Raw genomic sequence first — 15,936 nt, forward strand, 5'->3', positions numbered from 1 at the left:
AGCTGGTTGCAAAGGCTGGGCCTTAATGGTGTTAACCGTGGGTCATTAGCCCATCTGGTCACCCCAGAGCGGGACCTGGGAGCAAAGGTCATTTGCCTTAGAATTCTCTCTAACTCAAGAGAATTAATAAATTCTCCAAGGAGGAAGGAAGGGACAAGAAAGGCCTCCTTATTCCCAGTGAGTGGCCATTCATCCATCTGGCCACCCAGAACTGGACCTAGGGCGGAGGGCGGTGGGGCTTATATTTCTCTCTTACGTGAATTCTAATTTCTAAGGCGGAAGGGACTGGAGCGGTCATCTCACCCATCCCCTTGCTTCTGGGAAGGATACAGGCTTAATGCTTGTTATTAGTATTTTCTGAGAAATTTTCAGAGACTTCAAAAACCCCTTGGGATTCCAAAACAAAGTTTCTTCTAATATCTAACTTTAATTGCACTTGGTCCATTTTGAATCATTTCCTTTTGTCCTGTAGAAATCCGCGCCATCTCCAATCCATCCTTTCCACAGTCTCTGCAAAGTGGTGGAAACACAGGGGTGGAGAAGAAAACAGAGGCAGAGAATAGCCACATGTACCAACTTTGCACAGCCCTGCATGGCTGACAATGAGCTTTCATGCCTGCTCTTTCCCTGAACTCATCGCAACACTCTGAGGTAAGTGATGTTATCCTCATTTTACAGGTGAAGAACTACAACTCTGAGATATTCAGTGACTTCCCCAGGGTCACTCAGCTAATGGATGACCAAGCCTGGTTTAGACCCCTAAGTCAAGCCAGGACAGACTCCTGAAGGTCTGACTCTGTCCTCTGCCTTTTCCGCTGGGGTGAGAGGCAAAGAGGAAGGAAACACACAACAAATTGTAATGGTTGTTGCTTTTGGGGTGAGATGTGCATCAGGGCATGGGGTAGGGAGGGACATTTTATTTGTCACTTTCCACCCTGTTATGCTTTTAAATTGTAAATACATTACCTTTAAAAAAACATTAAAGGAGCTTTTAAAACGAAGCAACGAAAAGAATGGAATACAGCCTGGTGCCAGTCCTGGTTCCATCAGAAACTATCTGTGTGACCTTGGGCAAACCAACTAAATGTTCTATGCCTTGGTTTCATCACCTATCACATGAGAGTAAGGAATATGGCCCCACCTACTGAATTCACCTGTCCACCAAAGTCACTGGACTTTTTCTGAGAGTAATATAGTTGAGTAGTTATTAATCTAGCCTGGAGAAGGCAATATCAGCATCACTTGTTCAAATTATACATGTCCCCATGCCCAGACATTCTTATACCCACCCCCTCTTCCCCACTGCACGGGAAATTATGAAAAACATTAGTCATGGTGCTACCAGCTCTCTGGAACCTCTTTTATAAAGGCACTAATCTCCTCCCCAAGCCCCACCTGTGAATGCCATCACACTGGGTTTAGGTTTCCAAAGTGAATGCTGGGGGGCATAGGAACATTCAGTCTGTAGTAATACCTAAGGTGTCTAACCTCAGTTTTCTCACCTCTAAATTGGGCATAGCCATATTTATCCTCCTAAGTTGTTGCAAGTATTAAATGAGATGTAGGTAAAGCCTGCAGCACACTGCCTGGCACACAGTGTATATTCGACACTGGTCAGTTTCCTTCCCTTTACAAATAAAATGGATCAAGAGGATTAATAAATAAATGAGGTAATAGGTCATCAACACTCTGAAAGAGTTAAGTTTAGCAATACAACCCGAACGGGGTTGTTCCTGAGCAGCCTGCCACAGTGGCCTGAGGGTGGAGCCTGGGCAGAGGGGCAGGGAAAATTGAAAAGCAACAGCTTGTATGTGACACAAGTGGCTGTCATCTTCCTTGAAAACCAACTTCTCAGTGAGACCTTCTCTGACTACCCTATCTAAATTACATCCCAATACTAGCTTGATTCCTTCTCCACAGCACTTGTCACCATCTAACATACTATATACATTGAAGATAAACTCCACAAGCTTGTCTTCAATATATGGGATTTTTACCCATTTTGTTGGTTTTTGCATTTTCGGAACCTACAAGAGTACCTGTCACATAGTAGATGCTCAATAAATACTTGTTGGCTGAATGGATGGCATTAGCAGAGGGGAAAATAAGTGGGGGTAGGAGTCTAGTAAAATCCACCTGTGCTCTGGGCCTCTCCCCGTCTCCTTGGAACCTGTCAACTGAGGTAGGAAGGATGCCGCCAGCCCTAGAGCTGGGATTCTTGGCTGCCTCCTCTGGTTCCAGGAATGCACTGAGCAGACAGTCATGGTCCCACTGGGTCTTGACTCTCGTCTGCTGCCCTCTTGGGCAGTGGCACGATGGGACCACTGGGCAGCTGGGCAGCAATGCATTTCTTGGGACGGGAACCTTTGGGCCCTCGAGCTGCCATTACCTGGAGAGAGGAAGCACAGGACACAGAGCCTGTCGTCCTGGGTGAGTAGACAGAGAGAGGGGACAGTGTGGAGAGGGCAGGCATGGGAGAAAGAGGGAGGCAGTGAGGCCCCACAGGGGACTCAGCTAAGGAGCGTTCTGCCCTCACCACCCAGAGGGCAGACAGGACACTGAGGAGGTCACGTGGGCCTCCTGCCCTGGGGGCCACTGTCTTATTCACCTCCGCATCTGTGGGAGAGCAGTCCATCTCCAGCCTAAAGGAAGACCCTCAACATACCCCAATAGACACAAGCCTGCCTTTGTATCAAAGTCCTCCAGAGATAGAGATATCAGAGGAGACTCTCTCGGGCCTTGGAAGCCATCTAGTCAGTCTGGCCACCTTCTGGCCCCCAAATCTCGATGACATCCCGAGTGGGAGATTGGTGGGTGCAGCTGGGTTCACGATCGCCTCTCTTGCTGTCCAACCCATCTCATATGCTCCATGTGGTAGCCTGAATAATGCCCCCAAAGATACCCGTCTTAATCCCTGGAACCTATGGATGTTCCCTCATATGGCAAATGGCGATTTATAGATGCAATTAAATGAAGGGTCTTGTGATTATGCTGGGTTGTCAGGTCAGCCCTGATTCTAATCACAAGTGTCTTTGTAAGAGGGAGGCAGAAGGAGATTTGATGGCAGACGAGAAGGGCACATGAAAACAAAAGCAGACACTGGATGTTGACTGAAGACGGAGAAAGGGGCCATACACCAAGGAACGCGGTCGGCCCCCAGAAGCTGAAAAAGGCAAGGAAACGAATTCCCCCTCAGAGCCTCCAGAAGGAACCAGCTCTGCCCACACCTTGACATGAACCCAGCGAAACTGACCTTGCACTGCTGACCTCCATAGCTGCAGGAGAATAAATTCATGTTGTTTTAAGCCACTAAGTTGACAGTAGTTTGTCACAACAGCAATAGGAAGCTAGTACACCCATTCCCCAGGCAGCGCCCACTTCACAGCCACCAGGACAAACCCCAATTCTGTTTTCTTATGTCACACAAAACCTCAGACCCTCGGACCGCAGTTGGAGTGGGAGGACCCTACAATATCCCGAGTGATTTTCAGCCCTTCTGGCCTCATGTTCCTGCTCTGGAGTCTTCCAAGTTGAGCCTTCCTCTTCCTCCTCCTCCTCTGGAGCTTTCCACCCCTGTAAATAGACCCTGAAGTGCCTTGCTGGCCTGAATGAAGTAGCGTCCCCAAGAGGACCCTCTCAATCTTCCTGGTTCCAAGCATTTAATTAGTCCTAAATGAAGAGTCCTCCAAAAGTGCACGGCATTTTGCATATTTGCTGACATAATCATATTTGCACATTTGCTGTTGCCACCAATTGTCATCCTGGAAAATTTCTTTCCCCTCTGGCTTCCCTGAAGGTGGTTCCACGAGTGCCCTGGGAGCAGCAGCACTTCCCAAAGCAGGTCCTCTTGTTTCACGGGGCCGCTCCCGAAGTCTATAGCTAGGCCTGTCCTTCCACTGAACAAGGAGTGAACTGACCAGCCCCAGGGTATCCCTGAACTTCACAGATGAACACAGACAGCTACAATCCAATGTGCCTAGGCTTGAGATTTTTGCATATTTGTTCACCACAACAGTCCTGCAAGGTATAATTATCATTTCTACTTTTCCAGGGAGAAAACTGAGGCTCAGTACACGGAAGGAATCAGTTGAGCATGGTGATCACCACCGCATGTGGTAACCATGAGTGCTGTGCTCCAAATATTCCAGTTCTCTCTTTTCTGGGCACTTGTAAGGATTGTACTTCCTGACCTCATGGTGGTTGGGTGGGTCGCACGATAAGGACAATAGGACAGTTACTTGTGAGCAGAAGGGACACGTGTGTCTTCCAGGCCAGGCAAGACAGACACTTGCAAGGTCTCTTCTCTGCCACGGTGGCAGGTGATGCTGCAGATGGAGGCTGCTCCACTGGCCTGGGCGTCAGAGTGAGGACACAGAACACACAGAGCTGGAGCTGGCCTCCGTGGGCCCACCACGGCCTGCTGTCGCAAGCCACCATGATTTAAGAGTGTTGGGCCTCAAAAAACAATGCCCTAAAATGAAAGCCTCAGAAGCAGTCTCAGAAGCAAAACTTCTCTGACCTTCTCCTGCCCTCCTATCTCCCAGTCCCATCTCCCCCAAAGCTGACCGTAGAAACTAGAATCCCTCTTCCCCGAGGCAGGTCTTAGAAACCAGAACTCCTTTTCCCCAAAACTAGACATAAAACCTAAAAATATTACTCTAACTTTCCCTCCGCCTTTCTGTTCAAAAACGGGCCACAAAGAAATTATCTGGCCAGGCGTGGTGGCTCACGCCTGTAATCCTAGCACTCTGGAAGGCCGAGGCGGGTGGATCGTTCGAGGTTAGGAGTTCGAGACCAGCCTGAGCAAGAGCGAGACCCCATCTCTACTAAAAATAGAAAGAAATTACCTGGACAACTAAAAATATATAGAACAAATTAGCCCGGCATGGTGGTACATGCTTACAGTCCCAGCTACTCAGGAGGCTGAGGCAGGAGGATTGCTTGAGCCCAGGAATTTGAGGTTGCTGTGAGCTAGGCTGATGCCACAATACTTTAGCCTGGGCAACAGAGTGAGAGTCTGTTCTCAAAAAAAAAAAAAAAAAAGAAATTATCTGACCAAACTTGTTTGACTGTAGGCCACAAGACCCCCATTCCAGAGAGGGCCCTGCCCACACCCAGAAGGAAGGAACGCTGCCCAGAGAGGCCGAAAAGACTCTAGACAGACAGGCCTTGCCAGGTTCCCCACTCAGTCTGTTAGCATTAGGTCCTACCCTTTTCATCCAATCATATGTCTACCTGACTGTCTGTGCTTTGTTGAACCTAAGCATAAAAATGAACAATTTCCCCTGTATCTTTGGGTCTTCATTCTGAAGGGTCCTGTGTGCACACATTAAATACATTTGTGTGCCTTTTCTCCAATTAATCTGCCTCTCGTCAGCGATTTTCAGGGCCTTTCCCCTTGGCCTTGCAGTGGTCATGTGTCACCACAGCACAGTCTGTCCTGACTGGTCGTGTTCAAATGCCAGCTCTGCCACTTTCCAGCTCCACACCTGGGACAAGTCGGTTAACCCCCTGGGGCTTGGGAGGATGGGGGTACGGGACCCATCATAGAGTGTGGAGAGGATTCAGTGCGATAATATGAGTATGATTCTTAGCGCTGTGTCTGTCACCTAAGTGCCCAGTGGAATTGTAGTCACCGCAGTTATTATTACTGTTATTATTATAAAGGAAATTAAGTGAATTATCCAGAGTCCCCTAATTAGAAGTGATTGGCAGGGTTCAGGAAGGGGACAGAGACTGAGTTTTTGAGCAACTATTACATGTTTTGTACCATATACTCACAGACTCTTCATTCTAGGTATTGGGCATAATTATCCCTATTTTACAGATGTGTAAACTGAGGCTCAGGGAAGTTACTTAACTTGTCCAGGGTCATGAAGCCATCAAATGGTCGAGCCAGGATTTGAATTTAGGCATGGATGACTCTCTCCCTATCATCTTCTTTATCTTGCTGAAAGAAAATTCTCCCAGCTCTGGGCACGTAATCCCTCCTAAAGCCCTGCCTCCTCCAAAAGCCCTGCCTCCTCCAAAAGCCCTGCCTCCTCCATTCCACCCCCCAGCCAGCCCCGTTGCTTTCCCAGATCAGCATCGTTTGTACAGGGCTCCAAATGCCAGCTCTCTCTAGCCTGCTCCTTAAATCAGGACCTTACCCATGCTGACTGTACCTGCAGCGGCCCAGCCCCATTTCTGACACCTCCCCCTCCCCTTCCCACTTGCTTCTCTTCAGCCCTGACCAACGCCACAGGGGTCCCCAGGGTCTTGGCCCAAGGCAGTGCCTGCATCTTCACACCTGGGGCAGAGGCCTCCTCCCTAGCAGGGTGGAACCCCAGGTAACCCCCGAGGTGACCCCGGATAATCACCCCTCACCTTTGCGGCTTCCACACTCCTGTAACAGCTCCCTGGGCAGGAAGGCCACGGTCCTCATCACCACCCGGGTTTTCAGATGAAGGTACTAAAGCTGCCAGAAGGTAAAGCAGATAATCCTGAGATCAAATTCTACCCTTTCACTTACTGGCTGTGTGATGCTAGGCAAGTTTCTAAACCCGGCTGGGCCTCAGCTCCTGTACTTGTAAACTCACCCTACCATGTCAGATTATTATGACGACTAAATTAGATACAATATGGAAAGTCTTCATACAGAATGTGACACATACACATGTCCCACAGGTAGTGGCTATCAGTAATCATTGTCTTTATCACTATCTTGGATATATTGTTATTTTTCTCCCAGCTTCATCTGTAAAATGAGAGCTTTGCACAAGCTCACCTAGATTCTCCTCTAACTTTGAGTTACTGCCTCAAACACACACACACACACACACACACACACACACACCCAGGCCTATAAAGCCGCAATAACAAGGCTGGGTTCTAACCCAGTGCCCTCTCAACCAGCTCAGGATGGCATGATGCCTGAAGGGCTCGGGGCAGGCAGTGAGAGGGGAACATGCCCTATGGCAGGAGGGTCAGCAGGCTGAGGGGACCAAAGGGCCTGGAGTGCAACCCCAGAGCTGTCTCCTGTAGCCCTGGGAGCAGCGGCCCATAAAACTGAATGGGCGCTTGAATTATCACCAGCAAGGGCAGATCTGGGAGATGGAGAGAGCTTTTATCCCTCCCGGGGACCAGGGCTGAGACGCAGTGGCGGCAGGGAGGACAGGCCACTTGGCAGCCTGGGGGACTTGGATGGGAGGATGGAGCCTTGGCTCCATGAAAGTGGCGCCTCCGCCCGGCACTGGCACCTCTGGGAGGCGAGGGGATGAGCAGTGGCAGCAGCACAGCCTCCACCGTCACCTGGGACTCTACCCACCTCACTCTCCATCACGGGGGCTCTGATAGGAGAGGGTGGCCAGGCGTGTCACTCGCCGCAGCCCGGCTGGCCGCCTCTCAGGAAAACTGGCGAGGATGCTCCTTCAGCCAGAACTCTCCGGGCCTCTGCTCTGCGCCGGCCTGGGTACTAGATGCTGGAAGCCTGGGCAGGACGATGACCACATGGTCCCTCCAGTCCCACGCCTACCTCCGTCTGATGCCTGATGTTTCAAGCTCTGGGCAAAAAGGGAGGGCTCAGATGGACAAAAGGGCTACATCGTGGCCATGACTCAGCCAGCAGGAGGGCCAAGAGGCTAGCCCGGGCCAGGGCAGCGAGCAGGCTCTGGGGAAAGGGAGGTGCCTGATTGCTGGTGCCAGCAGCCTGGTTCTGCAGAGAAGAGCGTGTTTGCTGTCAGGGGAAGGAGGCCGGTGGAAGGGGCCTTCTTTACCCCTCACCCCTCTCTCCTTGGATGGCACACACAGAGCCATCTCCGCCATCTGCCCACAGCCTATAATTCAGCTGCCCAGCTGCACCGAGTGCCTAACTGCACTCATTGTGAGGAGGGGAGATTATCAAGTGGGGCGCAGTGATTGGCAGGTGCCCCGTGGGCCCAGCTGCCCTGGTAGCAGGGGTGGGCTCCATGTGACACTGTGCTGCCCCTGAGCTGCCACTGTCACCCTTTACCTCCATGGGTCTTTAGATCCCTGCTTCTCCACTGACAAAGTGCACACGGATCCCCCGAGACAATGGTTAGAACTCAGATTCTGATGCAGTAGGTCTGGGAGGACCTGAGATTCTGCATTTCTAACAAGTCCCAGGTGACGCTGCCACTGCTGATCTAGGGACCACACTCTGAGGAGCAAACCTATAGATCTGACAAGGCTTTTTCACATCTAGGATCTCCCTGGGCTCTCATGACAGTCCCAGGGTCAGGCCGTGAGGAAGGAGAATCGCTGTCATTCTCAGCGCCTCCAATACAAGGCACAGTGCTCCGCACTTAGTAAATCTCGTCTCATTCAATTCTCTCAACACCTCAGCAAAAGAACTCTTTCTAGAGTTCCAGATGGAAAAACTGAGGTTCTGAGATAGTTAAGTACATTGCCCAGGGTCCCAAACCTAATGAGCGGTGGAGCTGGAAATCAAACTCACGTATCCTAACACTAGCCCCTTCCTCTATCCACGCAGAAAGTTGGCAAATATGAGGTGCCTTTAAGAAGTAGAGGTGGAGGTGGCAAGCTCTGGAGTCCGAGTGCACCTGTCCAGGAGGAGGGAGTCTGAGCCCAGAATGCTTAGATTTGAATCCTAGTTTTGTCACTTGCTAGCTCAGTGATATTGGGCAACTTACCTAACCTCGCTGGGCCTCAGTTTTTCCAACTGTGAAATGGGAAAGATAATACTAGGGTTATTATGAAGATTATATATATTATGAAAATGTATCTATGTAATGAAATCTCATAATATAATCTTCATAATAACTCTAGTATTGTCAATAACCCTAATATCATCTATCTATCTATCATCTATCTAGAGATTCTAGTGGCCCTAAAATAATACCACCCACAGCACTCAGCACAGTGGTTGGCACCTGGCAAAACCCTCATAAGTGTTAGTTCTGGTTGTCCTCACCTGAGGTCACCTGTGGCAGATTTCACTAATACATTATGGCATTCTTTCACACAGAGCCCACCTGTGGCCCAAAAATCTGTCTCAAGACACCCCAGGCAGCTTCTTCCAGACCATCAGGTTTGTACTCAGACAAAATCTATGTCAGTTCTGAGGAACTACACTGTAGTCGAACTCAAATGTACATCGCTGACCCCAAAACCTGTGTTCTTTCCACTACATCACTTCTGCTGGATTAAAAGCTCCTTTGAGGTCAGAAACTCTGAGTGTCCTATTCAAGGTGTTATTTTGGCACCTGGCAAGGTCCCTGACACAGGGGAGATGCTCAGGGTACTACTACTGACTGAGGGGGAGCATGAACAAATGCACGACTAAATGAATATGTCTTGCCCAGGTGCTGCTTTCCTCAAATCTCTGTTCCTGCATGCTTGTACAATACCCAACATTCTTCCCCTATAGTCGGATCTTTGAGTTGTGTTGCCTGTTTCCAATTAAGTACAGAAGGAAGGGATCTCATCCTGCCTGAATTCTTAGAATGAACTGTATTAACCTTGTCTTTTCTTTTCTGTATTCTGATGCTTTGACATCTGGGGCCTTGCTGACCCTGGAGAGACTGCCCCTCCCAGGGAGAGCCAATTCCTAAAGATAGTGAACAACTTACCTGCAAGCACATTTTTCAAATGTAAACCAACCAATCCAGAGCCCACACCCCCAATAATCTTTTTTATTGGGTTCTCATACTCTGGGCCACTATCTACCTGCCCTAATCACCTCAGAGCCAGGTACCAGCCAACTAGGGACAGCCCTGTGCCTCAGAGCCACCAAAACTACTCCCACTAGCCACCCCCAAGCCAGCTTGTTCCTTCCGGCAGAAACCACAGCTACGGCTCTTGCTCACATTCCCTCCCTGTCCCCTCCACAATGATCCCCCTCGGTGTTTTCTGGTGTGCACCCCTCCCCTACGATGTAGTGTGGCTCGCGTCCCCCTCTTGGGAACTGTGAGTAACAAACTGTCTTTCCTGGCAATCATCTCCTGATCTGCTGGCCTCAATAACTCTGAAATTTCCATTTAATACACTGTATTTTAATAGCAGGGTCAGAGCCAAAGAAGCCTCCCCTTCCATAAAGTCTAAAGTTTCGTCTCTAACGTTTTAGTCTAAATTACTCTCCACCAAAATATATCAGTATTCATTTTCATATGAAAGTAAATAATTGTCCTAACAACACACCATTGCATCAGACTAATGCTGTAGAAGAGGAGCCATGCCCACCCCGGGGCTTCGAGTGCACCTGGCACACTGCTGAGCCTCTCTGAGGCTGCATGTGCCCTCGATGGAAAATTTGACATGAACTCAGTTCACCAATTTGTAGTGGAGAATAGATTAATTTTAAGTGACTGTACAGAAATTGGCACAAGTGAAAGGATTTTGATGGGTTTGTGCACAGCCTTCAGGAAGGTAGATTTGGCAGGGGCACGGCAGGCGAGGGGCCCTGGGGCAGTGTGGCAATGTAGGTCCCTGGGTAGATGTGGGTGGGGAAGAGGAAGGAAAGAGAGGAAACGTAGACAAGCTTCAGCTACTGCACGGTGTGGCCAAACGCAGTCTCAGTGCTCAAAGGGCCAGGAGATGGGAGGTGGTGGCAGGAGGATGGGACCGAGACGGGGAGAAAAGAACTGCCACTGGCACCTGACTCCCTCGCCCTCAGCCTGGAGCTCTCCACAGAGGAAGTGCAGGGTGACCAGGAGCAGGGTCTGATCCATGGCTGCTGTCCACATGCAGCCCTGGTCCCCAGTGACACCGGGCAAGGCTGGCCATCCTGATAGGCTCACGGGGACCCCCAGGTCTTTGAAGCCCAGCACAGGCTTGGGGAGAGGAAGAGAGGGCGAGGAAAAGGGGGAGCAAGGGGCCCCCTCCCGCTCAGATCTGGAGCCTGTGCCTGACACAGAGCCCGCCCACGCCCAGCAGTACCTTCCAGCCCCTGCGGAAAGCGTTGCTGCAATTCCTGCTTTATGGCCTCTGCCAAATGAAGCACAAACTTAACTACATCACCTCCCCGACAGGACAGGGGAGGGGGCTGGAGGTGGCGTGCTGGGCTTCTTCAGCCCCCTAATCTAATCACTGGCGTGGGTCATTTCAATTACGGACACCGGAGTGCGGTGGGGGGCGTGGCTGCTCATAAAAGCCTCCATGCTGTTGCTCAGCTAATTATGAAGCTCTTACTGTCTCGGCAGGTAAATAACTCAGGACTGAGCAGTTCCGGCTGCTGAGATGGAGTCTGAGCCAGGGAGCAGGACAGGGTAAACTAAGCTCCACTGAGGTGGGGCCCAGGGGCACAGAGGGGGTACAAGGAGGAAGGCTATGCCTTCCTGGGCTCTCCACCCTGGGGTGACCATCCACCAGCCAGGAATTGGTGGAGGAACTCATCACCTTAAAACCCAAGCTCTGAAGTTTTCTAGAAGCTTCAGAGCCAGGGTAGGGTAAAATGTAGACTCCACCCACTTCTACTAACCTTGTCTTTAGACATATATATAATTAGACCCCTGAGAAGTGAGAAGATCTGGGAAGCCCAAGGCTGAGCAGAGAGGAGGACTAATTCCACCGGGTGTGCTTCACTCTGGCGCCCCTCGTGGCCATTTTTTCGTTCACTTCCTGGTCCTCACCCATCTAGGCTACAAGTCAGACCACGGAAAACTTGTCTTAGAGGTTTAAAAGGTGAAAAGCTCAACTTCCCTTAATGTGATGGCTCCTGCTCTTCCAGGACAACTGCAGGAGGTGGCGGGGGTATCTCAGGAGGAAAGAGAGACCCTGCCACCTGATTACTGGCAATGCAAAAGGCCGCGCAGGCTCTGGGGGGTCATTGGAGCAGTACTTGGAAGTCATCTTCAGATTTAATGATGAAGGCTGCCTGCCTAACCCGGGACTGTGCTTCACCGACTCGTGATTCTAGACATCAGTGAAGCGCCCAGAACTGGAGCTGTGATTTCTTGGGGAGTGGAGAAACTACCTTAGGTTCTGGGAAACAACAGATGGTAGGAGCATTCACAGCTGGGAGAATCCCATTTTTGTTCTGTTCCTCAGTTTCCTTCCTTTATGAAACAGGAATCACGAAATTTATGAACATTTGGAGGGCTAAGCTCAAGCTGCTCTGTAAATAAGGCTGCTGGCACCCCGTATTCCTCCCACCACAGAGGGACACCATTCCAGGAGGATGTCTGTAGTGCCATAAGTTAATACTGTCGTTGCTTCAGCATGCAGGCCTGACCCTGGGGCTTAGAATGAGTTCCTGGCTGCAGTTGAGATTAGGGCCACTTGGTAATAGTCAGAGGGAGTCCACACTGGGGACCAGCTCGGTCAGGCTTCACCCCCGAAGGCTGCTTCTTAGAGGCTGACATGAGGAACCTGGGCCATGTAATCTGGGGATGGAGCAAAGGTGAGCTGCATGGGAAAGAAATGGTAAGTCCCTTTGGTGACCCCCAAGCCTCCCAACTCAGGTCCCTCTGCAAGGAGGCATGTGATGGCTTTATCCCTTGGCCTTTGGATCCTGTAACAAAGGTACCAATGGGGAGAACCAGAGCCCACAACTGGATATTGATAGAGGTAGCTGGAAATTGGACCCCACTCCAAAGACTCAGACTGGAGTCCATTTGTTGACAGCAAGCAGGTCTTATCTTTATTTTGTGATATATTATTTACTTTTCAAAGTACCGTGCAATACATTGCTTCATTTTGATCCTCCTAACTCTGTGATATGTGTAGAGTAAGTATAAACAGCCCCAATTTCGAATAAGGTAAGTTGAAGTCAGAGGAGTTGAGCTCAAGGTCACCGGGCTAGATAGTGACAGAGCCAGGACCAAAATCAGTACTCCTGACTCTTAACGGGTGTTTCCTTCAAGACATGGTTGGGAAGGAGGGAGATCCCACAGCAATGAGCTCACTGCAGGACTTTTCCTCCTCTATTAACCAGAGGAGCAAGTTGGGGAGGCTGGAATCAACATAGATGGGAAGCTCAGGCCCCCTGGGGACCGTGGTGGCGAGACCCCACATGCACGTGGAGCAAGGAGAGGCCTGGGGTCGAAAGTAGGAAGTGAGGGAGGAAACAGGTGGAGTTTTGTGTGGACACTTCCTGCTCACAAACTTCTTATGTTCCTCATTTCATTAAAAGCAGCAGTGGAATTTCATGGACAATTGGCGTTGAGCACTAACTGGGAGGTAATGAGAGAAGGAGGATGCAGGTAAAGGCTGTTTGAATTTAAATTCTTTTTCTTCAGGGGGACGGAGGGGGACAGATTTTTTTAAAAGGCAATTTTAGTGCTAGGAAAAGTTTCTAGCAAACAGCTTTGGACTTTTGTGTCCTCTGTCGACAGCATTAGGACCAATGACTATCACCCAGCCCACTGTGCTCTACCCGCCAACCTCCTCACGACTGCTCTGGGTGAGGGGCAGAGGGATGCCCAGGGACTGGGGGTCTGACCTGGGGTAGATTTTGTCTCTCAGACCTAGATATGTGTCCACCATCAGTGTGAGCTAGAATGAGTAGCTCTGCAATAGTTATTGCAGAAGCACCATATCATGCACAGCTCTGTATGGACCTGGCTGTAGATGGGGCAGAAACTAGCAAGAGACACAGGTAACTATTCTAGGAGCTTATCTACTTGACAAATCTCTCTCTCTCTCTCTCTCTCTCACACACACACACACACACACACACACACGGCCACAGAACATTCACAGGGAGAAGGATATAGGTAATGTGAGACCAAAGACACCAAAGGTAGAGATGAGGCAAGAGGAACAGGGCGATAGGTGGACAAGGCGGGCTGGGGAGTGGGAGCAAAAGGCCATTTGAGCAGGTTCCAGGACGGAACTGAAATACAGATGGGCAAAGCCCAGAAGAATCTGCCAAATACAAGTAGAGGCTTAGGTGGAAATAAACCCCTTCCCGGGAAGGATGGCAAGGAGGTTGGCTTGGCTGGATTGAAGACTCTACAATAGGAAACAATGAAAGAAGCAAAGAAAGTCAAATACAAGGATGGATATTTTGGGGAAGGCTTGAATTCTCATCTTAGGATTCAGGTTATGAGGCCACAGGAACTTGTAAGATAGGCCAATCAGTATAGATTTGGCTACTAGAGAAGATGAGCCAGAATTGGATTAGTTACCCAAGTGCCAGGTGACCAGGGCTCTCCTATTCTGGGTGAGTGACTGTGAGCACAGATGGGAAGCCAAGGGGCCATCAGGGCTGCAGTGGCTAATTTTACGTGTCAGCTTGGCTAGGCCACAGCACATAGAGACGTGCTCAAACATTTTTCTACATGTTTCTGTGAAGGTATTTTTTTAGGTGACATTAACATTTACATCAGTAGACTTTCAGTAGAATGCATTACTCTCTGTAATGTGGGTGGGTCTCATCCAATCAGTTGAAGGTCTTACTAGAAAAAGACTGATCTTAGAAGAACAGGGAATTCTGTCACCTTTGGACTCAAACTGGGTCTCCGGCCTGCCAAAACACCCTGCAGATTCTGAACTTGCAAAACCACCACAATCACGTGAGTATTATGGGCTGGATTGTGTCCCCCGGCTTCCTCCCCCAAAATTCGTATGTTTAAGTCCTAACCCCCAGTACTTCAGAATGTGACAGTATTTGGACATAAGGCCTTGAATAAAGTAATTAAGGTTAAATGAGGTCATTAGCATGGGCCTTAATCCACCTGGTACAGTGGCTCATGCTTGTAGTCCCAGCTACTCAGGAGGCTAAGGTGGGAGGATCACTTGAGGCTAAGAGTTAAAGGTGACAAAAGAAGACCCTGTCTCAAAAAAAAAAAAAAAGGACCCTAATCCAAGACGACTGGTGTCCTTATATGAAGAGGAGATTTGGACACAGATATGTGCATGCACAAGGAAAGATCATGACAAGAAGGCAACAGTCTGCAAGCTAAAGAGAGAAGTCTCAGAAGATACCTACCCTGTTGGCACTTTGATCTTGGACTTCCAGCCTCCAGAATGCTGAGAAAATAAATCTATGTTTAAGCTACCCAGTGTGTAGTATTTATTTATTTAGGAGACGAGCTCTTGCTCTGTCACCCAGGCTGGAGTGCAGTGGCATGATCATAGTTCACTGCAACCTTGAATTCCTGGGCTCAAGCGATCCTCCTACCTCAGCCTCCCGAGTAGCTGGGATTACAGGCACTCACCACCATGTCCGGCTAGTGTGTATTATTTTATCATGGCAGCCCTAACTGACTAATACTGGGACAGTGGATTGCCAATTCCTTGGGATGGGACCATGGGATGGTCCATGGGATGTGCCTGTCCTCCTCTTCAGTGCATCACACAGGGTGTGCAGTCACTAAGTGCTGTACTAGACTGGGCCTCAAAGCCCTGGCACCTGGGTTCTCCCCTTAGTGACACCCTGCCAAGGAGGCACAGGAGGAGGACGGAGGCAGTGGACACAGCTGGGACAGTGGGAACAAGAGCTTCAGAAGGTTATGGATGTGGTGGGAATTTTGTGTTCTGGTTGGTACAACATCGACCACAGGAATCAAGTCAAGTGAAGAATGATCTGTGACTGACTTAGTTTGTGTTCTCTGGTGTGTCTAACATAATGCTCAGGACTTCATCGACACTTAAGAAAGGTTTTGTTGAATGAATGACAATAAATGACCAAAGTAGGGCTGGGAGATGGAGTGATCTTACACCTTTAAAAAAAAACTGCTTAAACATATGTATATACAAGCATGTGCCTAGAAATTTTCTGAAAGAGATTGCGAGCGATCGTTACTCTGGGGGAGTGGACTGGGATAAGAAGGAAAGCTTACTTTTACTGTATACCTCATGCTATTGATACATTTTCAACATGATGCAGTATTCCCGGGTCACTCAGCAGCCGATTCGGTTTGCGTACCTGGACTCAACAGAAAGAGGCAAGCGTTTCGACCTGCCATTCTTCCCCCTCCAATCTCCCCTAAGTGCTGTGACAGCACTTTGATTGAGAACAATAAATTTCAGTCT

This window comes from Eulemur rufifrons, chromosome 6, assembly GCF_041146395.1.
Source record: "Eulemur rufifrons isolate Redbay chromosome 6, OSU_ERuf_1, whole genome shotgun sequence".
NCBI classification, from domain to species: Eukaryota; Metazoa; Chordata; class Mammalia; order Primates; family Lemuridae; genus Eulemur; species Eulemur rufifrons.